Source organism: Pseudochaenichthys georgianus, chromosome 9 (genome assembly GCF_902827115.2).
Source record: "Pseudochaenichthys georgianus chromosome 9, fPseGeo1.2, whole genome shotgun sequence".
NCBI classification, from domain to species: domain Eukaryota; kingdom Metazoa; phylum Chordata; class Actinopteri; order Perciformes; family Channichthyidae; genus Pseudochaenichthys; species Pseudochaenichthys georgianus.
The window spans coordinates 15,970,258-15,995,865 of record NC_047511.1 but is presented as its reverse complement, the minus strand read 5'-3'; positions in this window follow the sequence as shown (position 1 = coordinate 15,995,865).

Here is a 25,608-nt window from a genome sequence, read left to right as displayed (position 1 = left end):
AATTGAATGATGAATAAACAGTGAGGGGTATGAATACACTAGATATCAGCCTGTGAGCAGTATGAACAGTGTGTATGAATATGCTAAGATATATAAAGTATGAAAACGGTAGGACCATACCGTTCTCCAGCCCCAACCCCCCCATGTTTCATATGTATGTTGGGGACCCTTTGTTTAAAACTAATTGGCCATCGGAATGTGTGGAGTCACATTCCACAGCTCTCCCCCCTCCTGTGATCCCCCGCACACAGAGAAAGAAATATCAAACATTTAATAAAAGTGAAAAACAATGAACAAGACTTAACGTATTCATCATAATTAATTATATTTATTTCGTTTGGATGTAGGTGATCTTCTACTATATGAACATTTTGGACCCAAAATCACAACATATATGTAAAAACAGATTTTGAAAATGATTTTATTTTTCACAAACAAACATACACAACGAAACCATTTAAAAGCTGGAAATATATACATGGGATGTGACTATGATAATGTGAAAGTTTGATTGAGGTAGCATGGGATTTCATTCTGATAAGGCAAAAGTGTTATTATAAATATAATACAAATATATATATATATACACATTATGTACAAAAATCTGTTTTTTCTGTCTTTATCTGTGCCACGCTTCAAAGCGGTTTCTGTCAACTACGACACAGAGGGCAACATCACAGATTCCTCCTCCTCCATGTCAAAAAACAAGCTTAAAGCTTGACTCACGTTCAGAGTTATCTTCATCATAGTTGAGTCTTCAAAACTCTAAATATATCTAACTATATCTACATTTTCAATGTTTGTTTGTCACTTTACTTCAATCGCAGTCTCCCGCAGCCTCTCTTCGTCTCCCGCAGCCTGTCTTCGTATATCTTCGTCTCTCTCCATTTCCCGCCGTCTCTCTTCGGTTCCCGCCGTCCCTCTTCGTCTCTTTTCGTCTCGTTTCGTATCACTCCGTTTACCTGATTACCTCACCCCTTCCTGGTAAATACATCCTGTTGAGCAGAATCTACAGTTTCCAGTATTTTCCGTTTCGTAAAATGATAAAATACGGCGAAAATATTAAAATATGTGCTTCCATTATTCATACTTCTGAAATATATCTGTATTAACTTTATATCATCGTATGTCCGTGTTTATTGGGTATTCTTGCATGAAACAAAGACTGGTATATAGTTTCGAGCCAGTACTTTCGACAGAAATACACATATACATCCTGTTGAGCAGGATCTACAGTTTCCAGTATTTTCCGTTTCGTAAAATGATCAAATATGGCGAAGATATTCAAATATGTGCTTCCATATTTCATACTTTTGAAATGTATTAACTTTATATCACCGTATCTCCGTGTTTACTGGGTCTTTTTGCATGAATCAAAGACTGGGATATACAGTAGTTTCAAGCCAGCACTTTCGACAGAAACACACGTTAATGTTGTCCGGACTGTTGTTTTATGCGGCACCGGCTTGAACAGGTCATGTGATCTGATCACGCCGGCGTGACGGTCGACTCCAAAGGGTTAATATTAAATACATATAAGTATTTTTACAACTTGTATTTAGAAATACTCTGTTGTAATTATTGATGCATACATGTGTTCATCCATTTAATGTGGCATCTGCTATAATGGGGTTAATGTATGATATTACTTAATAATACAATACATTATAATATATGATATGATAATTACATTTTAGTTTTATTCATTTCTTATTTCATAGTTTCTCATTATTATTATTATTTTGTATCGCTCATCTTATTTTTGATTTTATTAATCTGTGTGAATCTGTGCTGTCCTGTTTTTCACTCTCACCCTGTTGCTGTTTGAACTACTGAATTTCCCCACGGGATTAATAAAGGTCCATCTTATCTTATCTTAATGTATAAGTTGATTTACTTCAATCTACTGTACAATATTACAGGAAATATACTGCATAAAGCAAACTATATACTTTATTTGATCTAAAATATTGATGTTTCTACAACACCCATTGTGTATTTTGTGAATGAAGCGCCATCTCATGGTTAAATCCTGTAATTGAACAAATGGGGAAATTGGGCAACGCCTTCTAGCAATTTGGCAACACCCCCAGCCCCTGGCATCCGCTGGGCTTTTGACTGGGACACACCCTTTTGAGTCTGATCTGGAGTGCTACATCTGTACGGGTACTTCTCAGGCATGCCGGGTAATCTGTGACGTTTCGCTCTCTCAAAAGTTGGGCCATTTTGTCATCATGCGCCATTGAGCAACTCTCATAGGAATGAATGAGGCCCGCCTCCCAAGCTGTATCCAGTTCTTATTATACATCCATGCTGTATACCAAAAGGCTTCTGTGCGAGGTTGCTAAAATAAGGTCATCCTTGTATGTTAGATAGTTAGTTTGCTAGTTAGGTTACTGTATGCATTGTTAAGGTTCGTTTAAATTTGCTATGCTCTACTATAGCATAAAATAGACTAGCTAACGTCAACGTATTGTTGAAGAGAGGCTTAGTGTATATTAAATCACCCTCACAATGAAATGTGTGTATCTTTAAAATATGAAAGTCACATTTCAAGATGGTCTAGAAATAACGCTCCCTTAGATATTGTAATATGGTTTGTTGAACTGGAGTTATTTATTACAGCTAACCGCCTATACGACGAACGACCAAAACATTGTTGTTTTTTATTACCAATGCCTCTTTTAATTGTATTATCATCACACTTGAGAAACAGCCTTATCGTGGCTGTAGAACGGAACATGTAACTTAATGCCTGCATTTAAGGACGATGAATAGCGTAGTCAATGCTTTAGTGACAAGGAAATTATTTGTTTAAATATTAGATATGACGTTATCTGTCCCTTCAGTGAAAATGAAGCTTATCCATTGCATTGCATTTGTTAAATAGGTTTGTGTCTTTCCCTTACGTGTGTGATACATATGAATATGGCATATGAAAATAAATTCATTTGACTGACTCATGAAAAACTCATCCAAAGTAACAGCAAAATAAAAAGGACCTACACAATAATACTCAAACTGATACAGTATAAGGACTGTGATATCCAGCAATTTCTTAAGTATAACAATAAGATTATGACCTGTTTTTAAAAGAAGATAAAACGTTGTTTGCATGTAAATAATTCTGTAACCCACGCATGTAACTTTACATCTGTTTGTTCAAAGTCTCCTTAAGAGGAGGAGAGAAATAGCAGAGAACTTCAGCACGGATTCCAAGGTACATATACATACTTTACAAAGAATGCATAAAGTAATGATTCTAATACACTGATATACATTCCATTAAACATGACTAAATACTAGATCACCTACACATCAGTGATGTTGAGTGTACTTTCTTAGCAAAAGGTTACATTTACATTTTACCAAGCAACATAACCTTTTTGTTCAACTTTCACATTTCAATGTATTTAAGGCAAATATTATTGAACATAGTGAGAACTATGACCCTTTGTCTCTGCATACTGACTGTAAAACATGTTAAAAGTGATTATTTCAGTGAGACAACCGAACATAGCAAGCTTCTACAGTTGTACTAAGTTTTGATAACAGTTAAATATTATTTTAATAATACATTTATTTCAATGTTGATGAATTTAGAACGGTTTATTCATAATCTGGTTATCTTAGTACACTGTTGGATTTAAAAAACACATTCAAATACAAAAATCATTATATTTATAGCCCCTGAACAAACAAACACACCTCTATCTTAAATAACACACTTGCTCTGCAATAATATGTTTGTTGATATTTCTGTTAGGAAAGGACATGCCTGAGAGACAGGACTGCTTCACCATTTTCTCTTTCTCTTTCTCTGAGGGTCCAGAAGAACATCCAAGAGGGAAAGGAAAAGCTGATGTTATGAGATTTAAGAGCAGTACAGGATATTCACTAAGAGGCCCTTTCTTATTTCACTAATTCCCCTCCTCGAGACTTAGTCAGGAGATGCGAGCGGAGGAGCCAAGGAGGGGAACCGAGGAGAGAAGCAGAAGGCGGTTAGAGAAATGAGAACTCCTCTCCTCTGAGCAGTCATTTTAAAGAGACGTCCATTAATGATGACAGGAGGCACAGCAGCACTCTGTCTGATGGACAGATGTGTTCATGATGACTTATATATTTACTTTAATCCATTCACAGTGCGGTATAATGAGACAATAATAGTCTACAGATGCGGACACACACACACACACATATATAATTTCAGAATCAAACAGAGCACTCTCATAATAACGTAACACTATCAGAGACTGGATATACCCAAATAAATGGTGCCAATCTTCAGTCAGATGTGAATGTGTAATTTAACATTTTCAGTAAGAATAACGGACAAAAGGAGTGCAATTACAATTTATTGAAATGTGAACTAAAAGTTATCAAGCATGAACCATCACAATTTTTTTTAAATAAAAACGAAATAAAATACATAACTTACACTAAATGTGAATCTGTTAATTGATTAAGTAAACACATTTTGTCAAATAAAGTGACAGTCTAGGCCTGTGCAGGTGGTAACAGCTATGCCCAGCATGGGCTAAGTTCTGTAGGTGCAGCTGGTGCAGGTCCTCCTCCCTCAGGCCTGGTCCTCCTCGCAGGGAAAGATCCTCAGCCCTCTCTGGCCAAAGCAACAGACAGGACGTTCATAAAGCTGAGGTCTCCCCCAAAGTCTCTAATCATCCATCCTGTGAATATGAGAGGGGAACAAATAGTGTAATAGATGCTTTGGACAATAAGAAAGTTAACTGTTGAGTTGCTCAGTTTTTTTAGATTGACAGGGTTTAATAATACAAATAAAAGGAGAGGCACCGTAAAATAAAGATTGGTCTTTCAATAAATTGTGTTGATTTTGCCTTTTGAATTGTTTGTCTAAAGCAGTGGTTCTCAAAGTGGGGGGTGCGTCCCCCCTGGGGGGCGCAGAGGCATGCCAGGGGGGGCGCGAGAGGCCAGGAGGAAAAATGATTCTAAAAATGTTTTTTTTAAAAAGAAAAAAATCATAATTTCATAAATTATTGATTCGAAAATAATATGATGCAGTACAGTACTATTACGTCTGGGTCTCTGTGTTTCATTAAAGTTCGACTCTGTGTGTTTGCGGAACGAGCCATTTTGTGGGCGCGAGTGAGAGAGAGAGCGCACCGGTACTGGAGATCGTTGTTGTTAGCTTCTGGTGCTAGCGAGCCATGCTAACAGATATAAGTTTTTTCAACAACAAAGTGGAGGAGAGTCCTCTCCTGTCAGACTGAGAGACTCAGTGAAGTAAAGGATTCTCTCAGTGTTATTGTCAAGATCTGTCTGTGTTATCTTTTGTTTCATGTTTTATTTTGAAAGGTCTTCACCTCCCGTCTTGCCTGTTTCTGTCTGTGTTGTGTTTTGTCTTGTCTAGATCTGTTTTTGGTTTTCTATCTGTGTTGTGTCCAGAGTTGGGTGTAACGCATTACAAAGTAACAAAGTAACGCGTTACTATGGAACATTTGGTAACGTAATGTAGTTTCTTCTTCAATTCGCCGCAACGTTACTTTTCCCAGGGACGAGTGACAGTGACACTGCCTACTCAGCTGCGTGCTTACGCATTAGGCACGAGCTCTCATTCCACACTGTACGTGCTACGTGACGTGATAGAGACTGGCCGCTGGTGGTGGCATGAAGACTGAAGAGCAGTGATGGCAACGGCAAGCAGGAAGCAGGCGCAGCCAACGCTAACATTCGAGGGATGGAGGTATTCCCATTACTTCGAACTTGTTGAAAATAAGGAGAAAAATGTGAGTGTAAGGTAAAACGTTCACTGGTTATCTGGATGAATTCTATCTGAAAATGGAGAGTGAATTAAAGAAAACGTTCGAGAGTTTGCAATATCTGTCAACCACTGCGGATTATGGAGTAGTCATAACAGAAGCTTTTTGGGAATCACTGTGCACTGGATCAATCCATGCAACTTTAAACGTGAGAAAGCTGCCATCGCATGCAAAAGAATAGAGGGCAGGCATACATATGTTATAGGCTTTGAAATGGAACAGATTCACTCAGCATTTGGCCTTTTACATAGGATCACCGCCACCGTTACAGACAACGGGTCTAATTTTGTTAAAGCTTTCAAGATGTATGCACCCCCTGAGCCTAACGAGGAGGAGGATAACGACGAGCAAGGTGTAGTTTTCACAGATGTGGAAGAGTTGCTTGGGACCACAGAAGGACAGTTTTCTCTTCCCCCGCATTTCAGGTGTGCTTCGCATACACTCAATTTGATCTCGTGCAATAACATCGACAAATGGCTGTCCTCCAACAGTGACTCAAAATGTGTGTATAGGAGTGCAACGGCAAAGTGCGCTGCTCTTTGGACAAAGGCGAGCCGCTCTACCTTGGCCTCTGAGATTGTCGATGAAATCTGTGGGAAAAAAAATATTGTGCCTACATCAACAAGGTGGAATTCCTTCCACGATGCCTTGTCCCACATCAGTGACATCCCGGCCCAAGATTTGAATACGCTTTGTACTAGACTGGACATCAGAGCCCCGACAGAGCGCGAACATCTATTCCTAAAGGAATACTGCAGTGTTTTGAAACCCCTGACAGTAGCACTGGATATATTGCAAGGGGAAGATAACTGCTACTATGGTAGTCTTCTACCAACCCTGGAGACCCTGATGTCCAGGACACTGGCACTCCAAAATGGACTATCGAGGATGACAGCAAACCTACCGGGTGTAATTGTACAGGTAAGACGATTCTTAATAGCCTATCTGAAAATTAGTAGCCTAGGCATATATATATAGCCTACGATGTCTATGATATAAATGTATATGCCTATCCATTAACGGACATTTCTTAATAAATATTCTTAAGATAAATGCATTATGCCTCCCCTGATAGAGCTCTAGTGAGTCGTGTGTCTGAAAACTAGGCTTATTTCTTCTATATAATGTTGTCCTAAGCTATCAAGACGCGATTCGCACTGGTGTTGGAGAGCAGTGAAGCTTTATTGGCTGTCTTGACGTTGCCGAAATGTAAAGTTCGATGGATAGGGGGAGCGGAGCGGAGAGGAGCGACGCGTGCGCTGCTCATCGCGGAGTGTCGCACTCTACCCCGTGATGAAGAGCCGGCTGAGAATAAAAACCGAGAAGTTGCCGCACACAGCAGCGCCAATGAGAATTACTTTTTTTCTTTTGATGAGGAAGAGGAAGACGCAATGTCCATTAGCGCAGACTTGGAGGTAATTGAGTACATGAGATCAGGCTCAGAGTTAGAAGTCCTCAACCGTTTCCCCCGAGTGAAAGCTGTGTCCATGAAATACAACACTGCCACACCAGTGCACCGGTGGAGAGGCTGTTCAGCCTGGGAGGTATTGTGCTTACCCCCAGAAGAAACAGACTCTCAGATACACGTTTTGAAAGACTGCTCCTGATGAGGTATAATCGCACATTTTGTACTGATGTGGAATAGGTTGCCTGCCACCCACGCTGTAGACATAGCTCAAGCCTATGCCTAATATCCTCTTTTGTTATCTGTCATCATCATACTGTGAAGAAGGGCCAGCATATTCAGTGAACATAGCCTTTTAATTCTGAGGCAGTTCCTGCTTTAAGTTGTTCTTGATTTTATTTTGGCTAAAATGTCTTTGCTTCCAAGCTGTATTATGCCATTTTATTTTATTTACACAAGCCATCGATATCAAGACATTTTGATGTTATTCTTTTTCTGTTGGATTTACATGAGGCATGTTTTATTTTGAGACACATGAGCCATTTTGAGGTTTTCATCATGTTGTTCCTAAGGAGCCTATTGATATGGTTTGCACCTATTTTGGGGCTAGCCTGTTTAATGATTATGATTTTATATTGATATTGTTTGATATTATTGTTTAGTGGTGGTGTTGACGCCTATCCCAATGTTTTGTTAAGTGCTCTGTGGCATTTTTTTATAATAAAGAGCACAAAATAAATATATGTTATGTCCTCCATAGTAGAACTTTATGTAAGCCTACACATTTAGGAACAGAGATGGGGTTCTGCCCAAAGTCGAGCAACATAAAAGTAACGTAAAAGTAACGAGTAACGTAAAAAGTTACTTTCCTTGGAGGGTAACTAAGTAAAGTAAGGGATTACTTTTTTAAAGAAGTAACGAGTAACGAGCAAACACTACTTTTTAAAAGTAACTTCCCCAACACTGGTTGTGCCTTGTCTAGATCTGTCTTTGGTTTTCTGTCTGCGTTGTGTTTTGTCTTTAGATCTGTCTGTGGTTCCCTGTCGTTAGTTTCCCTGGTGTGTCTTATTACCCGATTGTGTGCACCTGGTGTCCCTGTGTTTTCTCCTCCCTCCTCACCTGTGTCTTGTTTGTATAATTAGTCTTGTGTGTATTTTAGTTCTGGTTTTTATGTCTGTCTTTGTCGGTTCGTCTTGTGTTATGACTTGGTCTTCGGTGAGTGTTCTGTTATGTCTTTGTTTATATTATAGCCTTGAAATAAAGGAGTTATTTTTGACACTTTAATCTGCATTTGGGTCCTGCTTCCTGCACACACCGTAACAGTTATCTCAGTGGGTCTCAAATGTTTTGGTCACCATTAATGTAAACAATTATTTCCGAGGCATACGTTTATATGATCATTATAGTTATACAAAAATAAGAGAATAAATGAAAAACAGGTATGAAATACTATATGACAGTAAAAAAAGAATAAAGTTTAAAAGGGTGATTTGTAAAATATCCATAAAGAAAAAGAAAATCTGTTTAGGTCTGTTTCAAATTGGTGTTGAGAGATGTAACCATAGATCTCTTAATTTTGCTCTCAAAGTGCACCAGATTGATGCATTTAACTTCAATATTTAAAAATAAATCTTCCCGGGGGAGCTTTCCCCCGGACCCCCCTATGTGAGGTCCACACACCACCTGTAAAAATAGCACTTTACCCCTGCTTACACCTATATGCCGTGAGCTGATTAGCGTGCCTTCATTGTAACAGTCGCGGGTACACTGTGTATTTGCTTGGGGATTGTTGCAGTAGAAAATTCAACTGTAGCACCCGGTACATTAATGGGAAACCCTAAATGTTTGAGCACCCTCTATGAAACGTCAAGCTACCCCACAGCACCCCCAAAAGAAATCTCTGGCGCCACCACTGAGCCTGACTATTTGTGTTTGGGGGGCCCGACTTTGTTTTTTTTCCAAAGTGGGGGCCTGACAGAAAAAGTTTGAGAACCACTGGTCTAAAGTCAAGTAGCTAGAACTGTTACTTATAGTTTGAATGATACAGTCTGGTTATAATGTTTGGAGGAGGCATCACAGGTAAGAGCACCAGATAGGTTGTTGTGCTCCCTATCTCTGTTTCTTATCCTATATCTAATAGAACTGCTCGGGTCTTGATAGATTGAGTGGGGAAGTTCATGAGATCTTTCTAGAGGGTTATCAAGGATAACTTTTATCCAATGACCTTTTCCCTCTATGTCTGTGTCTGTGTATTCTCTTGTTCCGATTAACCCAGCCAAATCTTTTTTCTTGTTTTGTATCTATATCTACGCCGGGATCCGGAGTCAAGGCTGATACTCTTGCTGTAGTCCTGTGTCTTGGATCTTCTATCCTGAGTTCTGGATTAAGTCGTGGACTTCGGGCTGTGGCTGAACCTGTCTCTGCGGTCCTGCCTTGGGTCTCGTCATGCTGCTTCCCTGATGGCTTCCACAGGATTGTAGCTGACATCCTCATGGATTCATCTTCTTATTACAGACACATGCATTTCCTAACATTCAGTCTATATGCTGTAAAATGTATTATCTCTTCGATTTACACACGGCATCTATTGCACGTCTGTCCGTCCTGGGAGAGGGATCCCTCCTCTGTTGCGCTCCCTGAGGTTTCTCCCATTTTTTCCCCTTAAACTGTGGGTTTTCTCTGGAAGTTGTTCCTTGTACGATGTGAGGGTCTAAGGATAGAGGGTGTCGTTTTTCTCATACTGATATTCTGAACGATCTGTGCTGTTGTATTTGCTGTAAAGTGTCTCTACTGTAGGCTATTTGTATTATATGTACAGCACTTTGGCTCCACCAAAAATCGTTTATAAATGTGCTATATAAATAAAACTTGATTTGTTGTGTTCCATCCACAACAAATGGACACAGATTGATGTGTGTGTATTTATGTATCTACTATTTCTTGAATCATTACTGTCAGTCCAAAACAAGAGATTTTGTTTTAGTAACATTATCTCTTTTCCACTACACTATCTTGAATATTTTAGTTTTTACATCACTACATTTATCTAACAGCTTTAACATTGTAAAGGTGTCACTTCGGACTCTGGGTAATTATGACAGCATGTCCTACTATTTTGAGTGTTTGAACAAACCAGACCTGCATCTATTAATGTAGAAAATAATCAGCACATTAAACCATTATGAAAGTAATCATTAGTTAGCTCATTGTTCAAAATGAGCTCCAACTACAACAGTTAAGTTAACTCTTGCATCGGTAATAACAATAAAACAAATAATATAACTTGTGTCTACTTTAACAACACTTTCCTAATTATACTAGCATACTTTTACTAAAGTAACATTAACATGTTTAAATGCAGGGCTTTTGTAAGAGAGTATTTCGTATAGTGTAGCATGGTCTACTTGACTTATCTAACCTAAGTGATCGTTACGTTACAAACCGTCAAACCCCCCCCCCCCCCCCCCACACACACACACACACACACACAAAAGGACACGGTAACGTTGTGATTCACTCCAATTAATGATAACTACGGAGCTTGCTAACAGCAAGGCACAAGGCTACATCACTCATTTAGCTAGCTAATGTAAGATACAAATGCTGTCGAGCCCTCACTGCTTGTAAAATAAAGAGCACAAACTGACTACTTACCCGAGTGGCGAGCCCCACTGTTCTCCGTAATTTTTCTCCAGGGTTGTTGTGATCACATGACTGAAAAAGCTGTGCTCTGATAGGCCAGAGGTCGGTTTGATTGCATTAGGGCTCGATTACTTATCCTGTCTGACTAGCCAGGATGATGCTGCATCGCAATTTTGGACATTGAATTTTATACACCGAATTTTTGGGATCTGAATTTGAACATTTGAATTTGTTTCACTTGAATTTTTACATTTGTATTTCACATAGGTACATTCGGAGCAAAAACATTCAGATACATGATTTTCAAAGTAATTATTTTCAATGCTATAAATTCGGTGTCTAATACAATTCAAATACTTCATTTCATTTCATTTCAAACCTTTATTTAACCAGATTGGTCCCATTGAGATCATAGATCTCTTTTTCAAGGGAGACCTGCAAGACCTACTTCTGTCTCTTGTTTGCTTCCATACTCCGGAGCAGGTTAGGTTGCAGGCTAAGGGCCCTTCTCACTTTGGTTAAATGGATTCCTTGCGTCCCTCACTTGCGTCGTTTCCCTGCGACTAGTCCCTCCCACCAGGGAAGCATGGAGAGACGCAAGGAAACCACGAGAAGCAGGGAAATGAGTTTTAAGAGCAATGGGACGTCCTTTCCTCCGGAGTGTCACGTGAAGCGACGTCCGTTTGTGATGACACTGCACAGCTGACCGTCTGACAGCAGCCAGCTCTGTCCCCGTTGTTTTCACAAACATCCCCGCCTACACATTTACTGACACAAACATTTGTATCATCTGTTGTAGACCCCAATAAATAAAATAAGATAAGAACTCATTCTCAAAAAAGATAAACGCCATTCTTAAAATGTATAAACGAACAATAGTTTGATTAATATTGATTAGAGTGCACAATAGAAATAAAATAATTGAGAGAAGAAAAAGAGATATGTTATCTATCAAAACCCAGTTAGATTAACATTCATTGGATTGCACACTTTGTTTGTTTGTGTGGATATGTAGAACATTAACATTTTAATAGCACACTTAATGACTGACTGAATGGAAATGACAATAAATGAAAATGTAAAACGAAAAAAGCGATCATGAATAAAATGATTTTTGACCACTTTGTTGTTCAGATATATCACATATTTGTAACTAAATGATGCAAGAATTGAAACAAAACACAGTATAAACTGAGGAGTGACTCTCGTGAGTTTCATGTATTTTCTTCACTCCGCTGGGAAACTGCTCTCATGTCAAGAAGCATCAGATCAGTGCATGCACTGCCTCGTCCAATCAGTGAGCGATACACAGTAATGGGGCGGGGCGAGTGTCTGAGGATTTCATCGAAGGATGGTCTGGTGGTTCCTCGGTTATAGCTCCTCCATTATCGCTCCTCGCTCCTCCGGCAAAAATAAGGCCATTGGGACGCTACTCAAGATGGCGCAGACAAATCAACTTCCGGTGAGACCGAGACCGAGGAGCGAGCAAATTAAAAATAAGAGAAGTGAGAAGGGCCCTATGAGATCAACTCAGTGAAAGCATGCCTGCTGACCAATCAGAGCTCCGTGTGCGGAGTTTAAAGCGATCAAGTCATATTACAGGATAAAGGAACATTTACAGAAAAACTGCCGTTGCAGGAAAGACGGCCGGCAAAAATCAACTGACTGTGTGAACGTGAAAATTAAACGTGATTAATATCACCTCCCATCTTCAGAGCAATCTGACTATTATAACATTAGCCTTAAGAAAGCTTACTTCAATATCTGCCTCAACATAAGTAACCAGATCAAAGTAACATTAAGTAAAGTCCGCGGCACTGTGAGTGCAGACGTCGATGTGTCCCCCATTATCATTCATATCACATCATATTACATCATAATGTATCATATATTTCTTTATCTGAGTCAGCTTATTGAGCCCTATCTGGCCGTGCCGTGCAACACTCATAGTGTCACATACTGTATGCAGAAGTATTATTTTAAGCAACACATTAAATGTAAATAAAGTCAGATCGTGTTTTAGACGGGGCAGTGATATCATAAGCCTGTTAATGTACGCATTCAAATACTTTTTCTTTAACCAGCTGTATTCACCTTGCAGGTGCACTTATGTGGCTTTTATCCTGGATAAAGTGTTTAAGTCATGGATGTTTAAAGTTTAACTTCTTCATATTTGACTAATATTAAAGTTCACTTTTCATTCAGGAAGTATGACGCTGCGCTGTCAGTATGCTTCTCCATGTTTGTGATTGGTCGAATGCTCCAAATACCACCCCTTTCATGTGAACGTGCACCTAACTAGATAGGGCACGGCTGGCTTGAGCGATCCACTTGATAACCAGCGTCGTAGGACCGCTTAGCGAGAGCCAGAGTTGGGTGTAACGCGTTACAAAGTAACTGTAATAATATTACTTTTGTTGGTAATGGAGTAGTGTAACGCGCTACTTTTATAATTCAGTAATCACAATACAGTTACTAACATTGCCCCGACACGCGTTACTTCGTTACTTAATAAATCAGTCATAATCAAACCTCAACAAACACCTGCAAAGAACACATGCTAAGGTGAAGCTAACGCACAGCTATTTGTTGTTTGTTTATATCACGTGGTCTGTTCTTCTTCTCTGTTTTCCGGTTGTTGCCTGTTTTGAATGACGAATACACACTACAGCCGCCTGCTGGTAAGGAGAGTTATTGCCACTCACGCATGCGCAGTTCGTACGTGCTCGGCTGAAGTCTTTGCGGTGTCTGGTTCCAGTGCAACACATGGCCAACACGCAGGAGAACACGCCGACGCAACAGCGTGAGCAGAGATAGACTGCGCAAAATATACAGATAGCAGGAGACAGAGGACAGCCATGGTCAGATAGGAAAACATTCAGGATCTGGATCAGTCTTATGGAAATGGAAACTGAACTAAAGAGAACATTTGAAACTTTAGCAGTCTGCGTGATCTGCCTGCAGGGAGGGGCGGGCCGGCCCTGCGAGTAAAGTAACGAGTAAAGTAACGAGTTACTTTATGTAGAGAGTAACGAAGTAGTGTAATATATTACTTTTTTTTAAAGTAATATGTAATATGTAATATATTACTTTTTTTTAGTAACGACCCCATCTCTGGTGAGAGCGCGTATGTTTTGGATTAGGCCAACCGGCTAACTCAAACATATCCAGGTTATGTTGAACCAGCTTCATAGTACAGGCCTCAGGTGTCTCCCCGGCAAACTTTCAAGCATGGTCTGCAGCAAGCGAGCGGCAGGAGCGGGGCTGTCAGCATCAGCTGTGTGCTTGGCTTGCTGTTTAAAACACCTTTTTTTGTATCCATATCTCTCGCTAAAATCTCCCACTATCCAATTAACAACAACAACAACAACAACAGGGTTGCCAACTCTCACGCATCTGGCGTGTGACACACGCTTTCACTCTCAATCTCACGCTGCAAACTATTCTCAAGCCAACAACAAGATGAACCGGCGATCGTTTTTGGTTGGTTATTTACAATGTTGAGTTGACAGCTGCTCAAGCTGTTGATCCGCTCCCTCCCTGCCCCCACCACTCTTAACAACGTTAACAGACAGCAGAGCAGTGGGAGCCGGTTGGTCAATCCCCGACCCGTATTGCGCATGCGCAGATTTAAGATCCAGTACAAATGATAAAAAGTTAAAGTCTGCTGCTTATTGTTCTACTAGGCCAAAATAGAGTCAAAGACTATATGAGAGTGCGTTAATTAATATATTTGGTATAGGCCTCTCACAATAATTAATTTTGTTGGATACATTTTCCCGGAAATGATTGCGATAAACGATAATATTGTCGGCACCGTTGTATGACCATTTTAGACCACTGACATAATGATAATATATAATAATTAATGCTGTCAAAATTATCGCGTTAACGGCGGTAATTCATTTTTTGAATTAATTGCGTTAAAATATTTAACGCATTTAACGCATGTGCAGAATGGCCCGCCCCATACATCCCACCAGTGGCAGCGCCAGGGTATGGCTGGGGTAGGCTACACCCATACCAAGAAATGGCTTAGCCCCACCATGAAAAATGATGTTAAAGTAAGCAAAATAAAGTCCGCCAACTCGCGCCGAGTAAATTGCACAGACTGCAGTTAGTAAGATTGATTTCAGTAGCCACTTGTCTGGAAATACCGAAGACCAGAAATGGTTTTGAAAACTTTTGTCACGTAGTGATCGTCTTCTCAATAGAACATCTTTGATAATGTCTTCTGGCCAATCAGAATCAAGATTTAGGCGTGGTGTTCCCACGGAAGTCCCGACGGAGAATACTTTTGCTGTAGTACAGGGGTGCACATAACTGGTACGCAGGTTATGTGCGTAATCTGAAATGCGTACCGTCACTTGTGTCCCGACGTAGGCCTACTTGTGAAGCTTTTCCAGAACGCGGTAAAATCACCGGACGACAGAGTCGGTCTCCGTGTGCACAGACAGGGCTGCTGTTAACGTCGGTCTACTCTGTACAACGGAATTGTGCCAAAACTACGCCAACCGGCTGCGGAGGGAGACTCCCCCCCTTCACTGGAGAACTGCGCTAAAACAGCAACAGTCACACTCTGTGTTCACGAAGTACTCCACTAGCCCCCCCCCCTGTCGACTTTCCTGAAGTACTCCCCCGTTGATAGAAATCAACACGTAATGAATTGACCCCACGGTTTGATGATTGATAGGTGTGTGGGCTGTCTTTCATTTTGACACGGAGAAAAATTGTATAATAAATATACATACTGTATGTTAAATAGATATATCCGCCTTCTTTCTTTTATCTTTCCATTCCCACAACAATATACATAAATAAATGGGATATTTTGGACATACACTGAACAAAAATATAAACGCAACACTTTTGTTTTTGCTCCCATTTTTCATGAGATGAACTCAAAGATCTAAAACATTTTTTATATCTGGTGTGAGGGGTAGGGTTAGGGTTAGGGTAATGTTGTGAATCGAGTGGCCCATGGTGGTGGTATGGTATGGGCAGGCGTATGTAATGGATGACGAACACAGGCCACTCGATTCACAACATTACCCTAACCCTAACCCTACCCCTCACCCCAGATACTGCCTGGTTTTCGGACCCCCCCAGACCCCCCCAATAAAGCAAAAATGCACGTTTCAGAGTGGCCTTTTATTGTGGACATTCTAAGGCACACCTGTGCAATAATCATGCTGTCTAATCAGCATCTTGATATGCCACACCTGTGAGGTGGGATGGATTATCTCGGCAAAGGAGAAGTGCTCACTATCACAGATTTTTTCAGATTTTTGAACAATATTTGAGAGAAATGGTTATTTTGTGTATATCGAAAATGTTTTAGATCTTTGAGTTCATCTCATAAAAAATGGGAGCAAAAACAAAAGTGTTGCGTTTATATTTTTGTTTAGTGTAGTTCGAATGGTGATTAATCATGATTAATTAATTTTTAAGCTGTGATTAATCTGATTAAAAATTGTAATCGTTTGACAGCCCTAATAATTATAGTTCAAGTACATCCTTTCAAACTGCTAGTCACATCCTTATGTAAATGGAATATATCGAGGTCAGAAAAGTTATCGAGTTCATTTTTATTTATTGTACGATAAGTCAATTAATTGCTCATCGCGACAGGCCTATGCACACAATAAAACAGTGGAAACAAACATGTGTTTGACTTTCATTAGTGAATGAAACTTTGTGCCCTTTATAGTCTGTGTCCAATATTGTGTATTTGTATATCCTATATATATGCTAAGGTCCCGCTACTGACACGATAGCAGTCATTTAGTGCATATGTGTAATTAAACCCATCAAAATCTCACTCCAGCCAGGTACCCCAAGTTGGCAACCCTGACAACAACGTCAAGCCTTTGGGCTCTGAAACTATGGGGCGGCCTAGGACAAATACACATGCGTTAATCGCACGTTAAAATAATTAGTGGCGTTAATTTTTATTAACGTGTTCATTTGACAGTTTAAACACAATGAGAAAATGCGTTAGCATTTGCGCTAGCTTTAGCATATGCATACGTTATCATACATGCTAGTGTTAGCCATACTAGCCTGTATACATGCTTATTGCACAGCTAGCATTAGCTATATTTACCTTGTTTGTCCTATGTGCTAATCTGTGTATGTTACACTGTGTATGAGATCATTATTTGCCTTGTAGCCTAACAGGACATATGAAGAAGTTAAACTTTAAACATCCATGACTTAAACACTTTATCCAGGATAAAAGCCACATAGTTGCACCTGCAAGGTGAATAGGCTACAGCTGGTAAAAGAAAAAGTGTTTGAATGCGTAGGCCTACATTAAGAGGCTTATGATATCACTGCCCCGTCTAAGACACAAGTGGATCTGACTTTAATTACATTTGACTCGAGTGTTTCGTCAACTTAATGTGTTGCTTAAAATAATACTTCTGCATACAGTATATGACACTGTGAGTGTTGCACGGCCAGATACGGCTCAGCTGACTCAGATAAGGAAATATATGATACATTATGATGTGATATGCAGCAGACTGTACTTAATGTTACTCTGATCCGGTTACTTATGTTGTGGCAGATATTTAAGTAAGCTTTCTTAACGCTAATGTTATAATAGTCAGATTGCTCTGAAGATGGGAGGTGATATTCTATTAATGTTCACGTTCACACAGTCGGTGATTTTTGCCGTCTTTCCTGCAACAGCAACTTTTCTGTATTTCCTTTCTCCTGTAATATGACTTGATCGCGTTAAACTCTGCACACTGAGCTCTGATTGGTCAGCAGGAAGTGCTTTCACTGAGTTGAGCTCTTAGCCTGCAACCTAACCTGCTCTGGGGCAGGTTAGCCGCTCAGCATAAGTTACCATGGAGATCTAGCCTGCTAAAAAGAGAACCAGCGTCGTAGGACCGGAAACCCCGAGTTTTCCCTGAAGTTAGCCGGCTAAGCGAAAATCCTGCTTCGTAGTATAGACCCCAGGTCAATTAGAGTCAAATTACTAGCTTATTGGTTATGAACAAGACTTCACTTTAAAATAGGGAACATGTTCTTACATAATTTTGAGTTATTTAGACACAATTAACACTTATACTTTCATGTACTGTTACATAAGAATAGATCAGTGGCGAGCCGTCAGGGCCCTCTAGGCCCACTGTGAGGGCCTAAGATATTCTAAAAAATTATATTTGAATATGAATTTTTATTGTTACATTTTTCATTAGTTTTACCAAAATAACTTGATTTAATTGTATATAAAATAATATTTCCAAATAAATAAATCCTTCGAATCTGCCTGTTCAGTTTCTGTTGGAATGTGAAGGGTTAAATGCCGTCTCTGCGAGTTATGTGAAGATGGGAGAGCTTGTTGGTCCCTCTCTACATTCACAGAGGGCCAGCTATAGTAACTCAACGAGAGAGTAATGTCAAATGACAGTACAATTGACCAATCATATCTTCCCTCTAAATGGGCGGGCTTTATTTTCGCGGACTTTCTGACAAGTTCCGCCCGCTGTGAGGTCTATGCAAGTGGTGCAGTGACGAGTCCTAAAACCTGGAAGTAAGCTTCGCTCGGATTCCCTCGACAGAAAGCAGTGGGATTTCTCCAGAGGGTTTTGGAAAATAGCTTGAAATAAGGTCTGTGGAAAACGAACCTGTTAGATAAATGCACGTTTTGTTCAGCCGGATAATATCCACATGTCTACCCTACTTTTATTATTTTCGAATCATAAATCTAATCGATAGATTTATGATCGATATATTTATAATTAACATAAGTTCGTTCAGAGGGCCTACAGATGTAGCACTCCAGATCAGACTCAAATGGGTGTGTCCCAGTCAAAAGCCCAGCGGATGCCAGTGGCTGGGGGTGTTGCCAAATTGCTAGAGGGCGTTGCCCAATTTCCCCATTTGTTCAATTACAGGATTTAACCATGAGATGGCGCTTCATTCACAAAATACACAATGGGTGTTGTAGAAACATCAATATTTTAGATCAAATAAAGTATATAGTTTGCTTTATGCAGTATATTTCTTGTAATATTGTACAGTAGATTGAAGTAAATCAACGTATACATTAAGATAAGATAAGATGGACCTTTATTAATCCCGTGGGGAAATTCAGTATTTCAAACAGCAACAGGGTGAGAGTGAAAAACAGGACAGCACAGATTCACACAGATTAATAAAATCAAAAATAAGATGAGCGATAAAAAATAATAATAATAATAATAATGAGAAACTATTAAATAAGAAATGAATAAAACTAAAATGTAATTATCATATCATATATTATAATGTATTGTATTATTAAGTAATATCATACATTAACCCCATTATAGCAGATGCCACATTGAATGGATGAACACATGTATGCATCAATAATTACAACAGAGTATTTCTAAATACAAGTTGTAAAAATACTTATATGTATTTAATATTAACCCTTTGGAGTCGAACGTCACGCCGGCGTGATCACATCACATGACCTGTTCAAGCCGGTGCCGCATAAAAACAACAGTCCGGACAACATTGCCGTGTGTTTCTGTCGAAAGTACTGGCTTGAAACTATATCCCAGTCTTTGTTTCATGCAAAAAGACCCAGTAAACACGGAGATACGATGATATAAAGTTAATACATTTCAAAAGTATGAATAATGGAAGCACATATTTTAATATCTTCGCCGTATTTTATCATTTTACGAAACGGAAAATACTGGAAACTGTAGATCCTGCTCAACATGATGTATATGTGTATTTATGTCGAAAGTACTGGCTTGAAACTATATGCCAGTCTTTGTTTCATGCAAAAATACCCAATAAACACGGACATACGATGATATAAAGTTAATACATTTCAAAAGTATGAATAATGGAAGCACATATTTTAATATCTTCGCCGAATTTTATCAATTTAGGAAACGGAAAATACTGGACACTGTAGATCCTGCTCAACAGGATGTATATGTGTATTTATGTCGAAAGTACTGGCTTGAAACTATATGCCAGTCTTTGTTTCATGCACAAATACCCAATAAACACGGACATACGATGATATAAAGTTAATACAGATATATTTCAGAAGTATGAATAATGGAAGCACATATTTTAATATCTTCGCCGTATTTTATCATTTTACGAAACGGAAAATACTGGAAACTGTAGATTCTGCTCAACAGGATGTATTTACCAGGGAGGGGGTGAGGTAATCAGGTAAACGGAGTGATATGAAACGAGACGAAGGGGGACGGCGGGAACCGAAGAGAGACGGCGGGAAATGGAGAGAGACGAAGATATACGAAGACAGGCGGCGGGAGACGAAGAGAGGCTGCGGGAGACTGCGATTGAAGTAAAGTGACAGACAAACATTGAGAATTTAGATATAGTTAGAGTTTTGAAGACTCAACTATGATGAAGAGAACTCTGAACGTGAGTCAAGCTTTATGCTTGTTTTTTGACATGGAGGAGGAGGAATCTGTGATGTTGCCCTCTGTGTCGTAGTTGACAGAAACCGCTTTGAAGCGTGGCACAGATAAAGACAGAAAAAACTGATTTTTGTACATAATGTGTATATATATATATTTGTATTATATTTATAATAACACTTTTGCCTTATCAGAATGAAATCCCATGCTACCTCAATCAAACTTTCACATTATCATAGTCACATCCCATGTATATATTTCCAGCTTTTAAATGGTTTCGTTGTGTATGTTTGTGTTATGAAAAATAAAATCATTTTCAAAATCTGTTTTTACGTTTTTGTTGTGATTTTGGGTCCAAAATGTTCATATAGTAGAAGATCACCTACATCCAAACGAAATAAATATAATTAATTATGATGAATACGTTAAGTCTTGTTCATTGTTTTTCACTTTTATTAAATGTTTGATATTTCCGGTGGAAATGGTGGACTATCGGACATTCAAAATGCAGCATATTTCCCCCAAGTGTCTGTCAAAATGCATTTTACGTTTCTAACTTGCAATATCAACAGAAAAGCGATCTCCCTGTCTCTCTCTGTGTGCGGGGGATCAGCTGGGAGAGCTGTGGAATGTGACTCCACACATTCCGATGGCCAATTAGTTTTAAACAAAGGGTCCCCAACATACATAGGAAACATGGGGGGGTTGGAGCTTTTTTAAGGGACAGCATCGCCCTGAGATCTATGCTGCTAATATGTTCATGGCCATAACGCCATTTGTAACATATGGGAGAATGGTGAAAATAACCAAGTGGATTGGGACCAATGGGAAAATGCCTCTTCCCCTCAATGTGAAGCAAAATATTGAGTCCTATGTTTCCAATCGGTTCCCAAATCTGAACATTGACCAGTGGCATAAGATCAGGAGCCGGGTAAACGAGAGACTGAGGAGCCCCAGAAAAACAGATCCCGAAATCGCTCGTCCTGGTTTCCGCAGCAGATAGGCCTACAGCATGTGTCTGTTACTGTATGTTAGTTATTTTAAATAAAACGGTGAAAACTGAACTTGAAAATTGTTTCCTCTTTTTATTTTCTTTATTATTTTCGGGATGGGGAGACGTGTGTGATTAAAAAATTCATTCGCAGAAATGTAAAACGATCTAACTAAATTCTATTCATAGTCTTGACGGGAAGAGCCGTGTAAATGGGTGGCTATATGCATTTGAAAAGCAATATAAATCACACAGTTATTATGCAATAGGCTATAAAAGCACCATCGATTACCTTTCTCCAATTCAAACTCTTGACGGGAAAAAAGGAAGGTGTAAATGGTTGGGCTATACTGTACTGTATACATACAAAGGCCATTCAATAGACGTTCAATATATAGTATTCGTTTATTAGAGTCGGCTGGACTTGGTTTGCATTCATAAAGAATGCACAAATGTGTTTAATCGTTAATGTCATAGTATTCGTTTATTAGTCCCCGAGGGGAAATGGGTAGCAGTACATCACAGAGGCATTTAAAAAGTGAAGACAATACTACTGTACAGTAAACAATTAACACAGTAAATTATGTGGATTAAATCACATTTATTTCGTTAAAAATAAACGAAATGACTCGGTTTGCATTCATAAAGAATGCACAACGAAATGCAGTTTAGCTTCTAACCAGGAGCAACAAGCAGTAAAGTGAAACGTAATGTACACAATCTACAGAATAAAATATATAATGAATTGAATGATGAATAAACAGTGAGGGGTATGAATACACTAGATATCAGCCTGTGAGCAGTACAGTATGAACAGTGTGTTAATCGTTAATGTCAGATATGTACTAAGTAAATAGCCTACATTAATTTCATGATGGATTAAACCACATTTATTTCGTTAAAAATAAACAAAATTATTAAATGTAGGGTGAATTGCCCTAATGTGGAACATTTTTGCATTTCAGACTTTCGGGAATATTATTGCGATATTAAGCCGATACAATAAATCAAAATCCAGTAACATTCTGAAATCCCCAGGATGTGTCCTAATCAAACCAAAAGAGAACATGCAGATATTAAACTCATAAAAGAAATGGTAGACATATTAGTACTCTTAGTGCCAAGTTGTCTCAGACAATCTGTTTTCCTAATGTGGGACAGTTCTGTGCAAAATGTGGGACACTGAAAAGTCTATATTAAAAAGCCTCAGTCACCTTCATTCATGTAATAAAAAAATCTCAGGCCAGTAACACTCAAAGCTACAGTAAATGTGCAATACCATGCTATGTTACTATTTATAATGTTATTGCTGTTACAACAGAAGATGTTTTTATTTAAATTGAAGTTAAATGCATCAATCTGGTGCACTGAGGGCAAAATTAGTAGATTTGTGGATACGGCTCTCAACACTCATATGAAACAGAACTGTTCTTACAATGTGTGTTGGAAGGTATTAAATTAATTACTATGCATATTTTATTGTGTCAACACACAGCTGATCACCTGAGAGCTGCCGTTTCATTCAGAGCGTTTAAAAAAAACGACGGTCTGATTTCAACAACTCAATGTGTGATTATTATAGCAGTAATATTAGACACTAATACTACAGTAAACTATTAGCACTGTACATATTATTGTTTGCCCGTGGGATTAGGGTGATCGGTAGTGAGAGCCGCTGCATTTTCCTCCGGTCGGATGTGATATAAAAACAAAGCGATTATTGTTGTTGTTGTAAACTCACGTGGATTACATTTAGTGCATTCATTTCAACTCGCGAACATAGATACATTAAATGATCGCGAGGATGACGATCGAACATCGTTTGTTTGACCCTGGATGCATTTCCTGATCTAAAAACATAGCGATGGTTTTGTACTTACGCCAACGTGAATTAAACATTATTTTGTTAAATAAAAACATGGTGATGTTTAGTAAATGATTACATGTCTCTTATTTAGCACAGAATATGATCCTATCCGTGACATATGGATCTTAACAAATATCCGCTATATCAGATACCTGTAGATCAGCTGTTTATTTCACATGAGTTCCAGTGTGGCAGCTTTTCACGGCTCCCCCTGGTGGATCCATGATCCATTACTGCTGGTTTCATTATAATTAAATGTATTTATCAAGGGGGCGTTTCAAGTCCTGCGGGGGGGTTTTACTTTTCAGCAGGGGCCCACCCCGTGCCGATCACGGACCCGCACGGGTAGGCGTCTGAAACGAAGCGCTACATCTGTAGGTATAAAAGTCACGACTCGCCACTGGAATAGATCATATTTGTGTTATTATGGGAGAATTACTATTCTTGTGGTACCATAGCCTTATTAGGCCCATATTGAGCAGAGCATATTAAGACCAAGACTCATGTACAACAACTTCCTTACTTGCACTAATTAGAGGGTTATTGAGGAAAAACTCTCAACTAATGGCTTTTTACTTGTATAATATGGTCATGTAGAATAAGGCATTAATAAGTAAATACCCCAGCGCGTGCTCTACGCTCTGCATCAGCCAAACGACTCGCTGCACCCTCCCATCAGCAAAAACACGTGGGTTTGCTATCCTGGCTCCACAATGGTGGAATGAGCTCCCCATTGACATCAGGACGGCAGAAAGCTAACACACCTTCCGGCGCAGACTGAAAACTCATCTCTTTCGACTCCACCTCGAGCGATAGAATTACTAACAAAGAACTGCTAACAGAGCACTTATATACTAATAAAGGACTGGCTTATCTATAGCCAGTTGAGTAGCACTTGAAATACTTGGCTCTATGAAACCTGATGTACTTTTATGATTCTGTTTTCTTCAAGGTTGTGTCTTCCTGGTCGAATGTACTTATTGTAAGTCGCTTTGGATAAAAGCGTCAGCTAAATGCAATGTAATGTAATAAGTGTTTTATAATGACTACTAAAGAGCCAATACTGTCAATATGCATGTTAGTTAACAACTAGTTGATGGTTAATTTGTGTACCTTAATATAAAGTGTTACCAAAGTTGCATACATGCAGTGCAGAGGGTAATAGAAAACATCAGCTCCAACTAATTAGCTGCTACAGTATCTTGTTCATTCCGGAAACTGCACACACTCAGTATGTGATTCTGTACCTTGCAAAAAACTTGAGGCAGCAGTGAAGTAGGCTAATGCTAAACTTTGTTTTCCCAGAGTGCACGTGGAGTAATTATGTTGTATATTTGTGAAAAATAAACCACCATCTATATCTATACAGCTAGAGAGAAAGGGTTGGACGGAGTGCTCGGCACTGACTAATGATTATTGATGGAGATTCACTTTCACTTAGCAACCGGATGGCTGGCTGACTGCTGATCCTCGGAAAATGAGGACTGCATGTGGAACCCTATTGGCTGCTTTTCACGGCCTATTGAGTCAATCAAGGTGACTGTGTGGATAGCGTGCCGTCGGGGTGCCACCGAAACGTTTGTGGAGTCTCGGGTAAAATTTGGTCTGGTTCCACTGCACTCCTATTCCCCCCTACTTCAAAGCGATGGGTTTGAGAAAAGTGTTCAGATTAAACTCTCTGTCATATCAGCATTACACCACTCCAGGTTGAAGTGATTGACTTTGGTACTTAAAACAGATAAAGTAATAATCGTAGGTGACTTTAATATTCATGTTGATGATGATAAAAATAGCCTTACTGTTGCATTTAACTCTATATTAGATTCTTTGGTTTCTGTCAGAGTGTAAATAAACCAACCCACTGCTATAATCAGACTCTCGACCTTGTTCTGACTTATGGTATTGAAATTGAGCAACTATTAGTCGAACCGCATAATCCTGCTTTATCCGATATTTTTTTAGTAACATTTGAAGTACTGTTACTAGACTACAAAGCATTAGTCAAAAGCTCTTGCAGCAGAAACCTATCTGTTAGTGCTATAGCCAAATTTAAGGACGAGATTCCACCAATACTTAACTCGATAGCATGTCTGCATGTAAGGGAGAAAACTTATACAAAATGTACACCACCCCAAATTGATCATGTTGTTGATAGTGCTATAGATGCGCTGCGAATACAATTAGACTCTGTTGCTCCTTTGAAAAAGAAGAAAATAAAACAACATAGATTAGCTCCATGGCATAATGCCGAAACCCGCAAAATAAAGCAAAAGTCGAGACAACTTGAAAGGATATGGCGTTCCACTAAACTTGAAGAATCTCGTTTAATTTGGCATATTACTCTCAATGAATATAAGAAAGCACTGCGTAAAGCGAGAGCAGCCTACTACTCTTCATTAATAGATAAGAATAAGAATAATGCAACATTTCTTTTCAGCACTGTAGCCAGGCTGACAGAGAGCCATAGCTCGATTGAGCCTTCTATTCCCATAGCACTC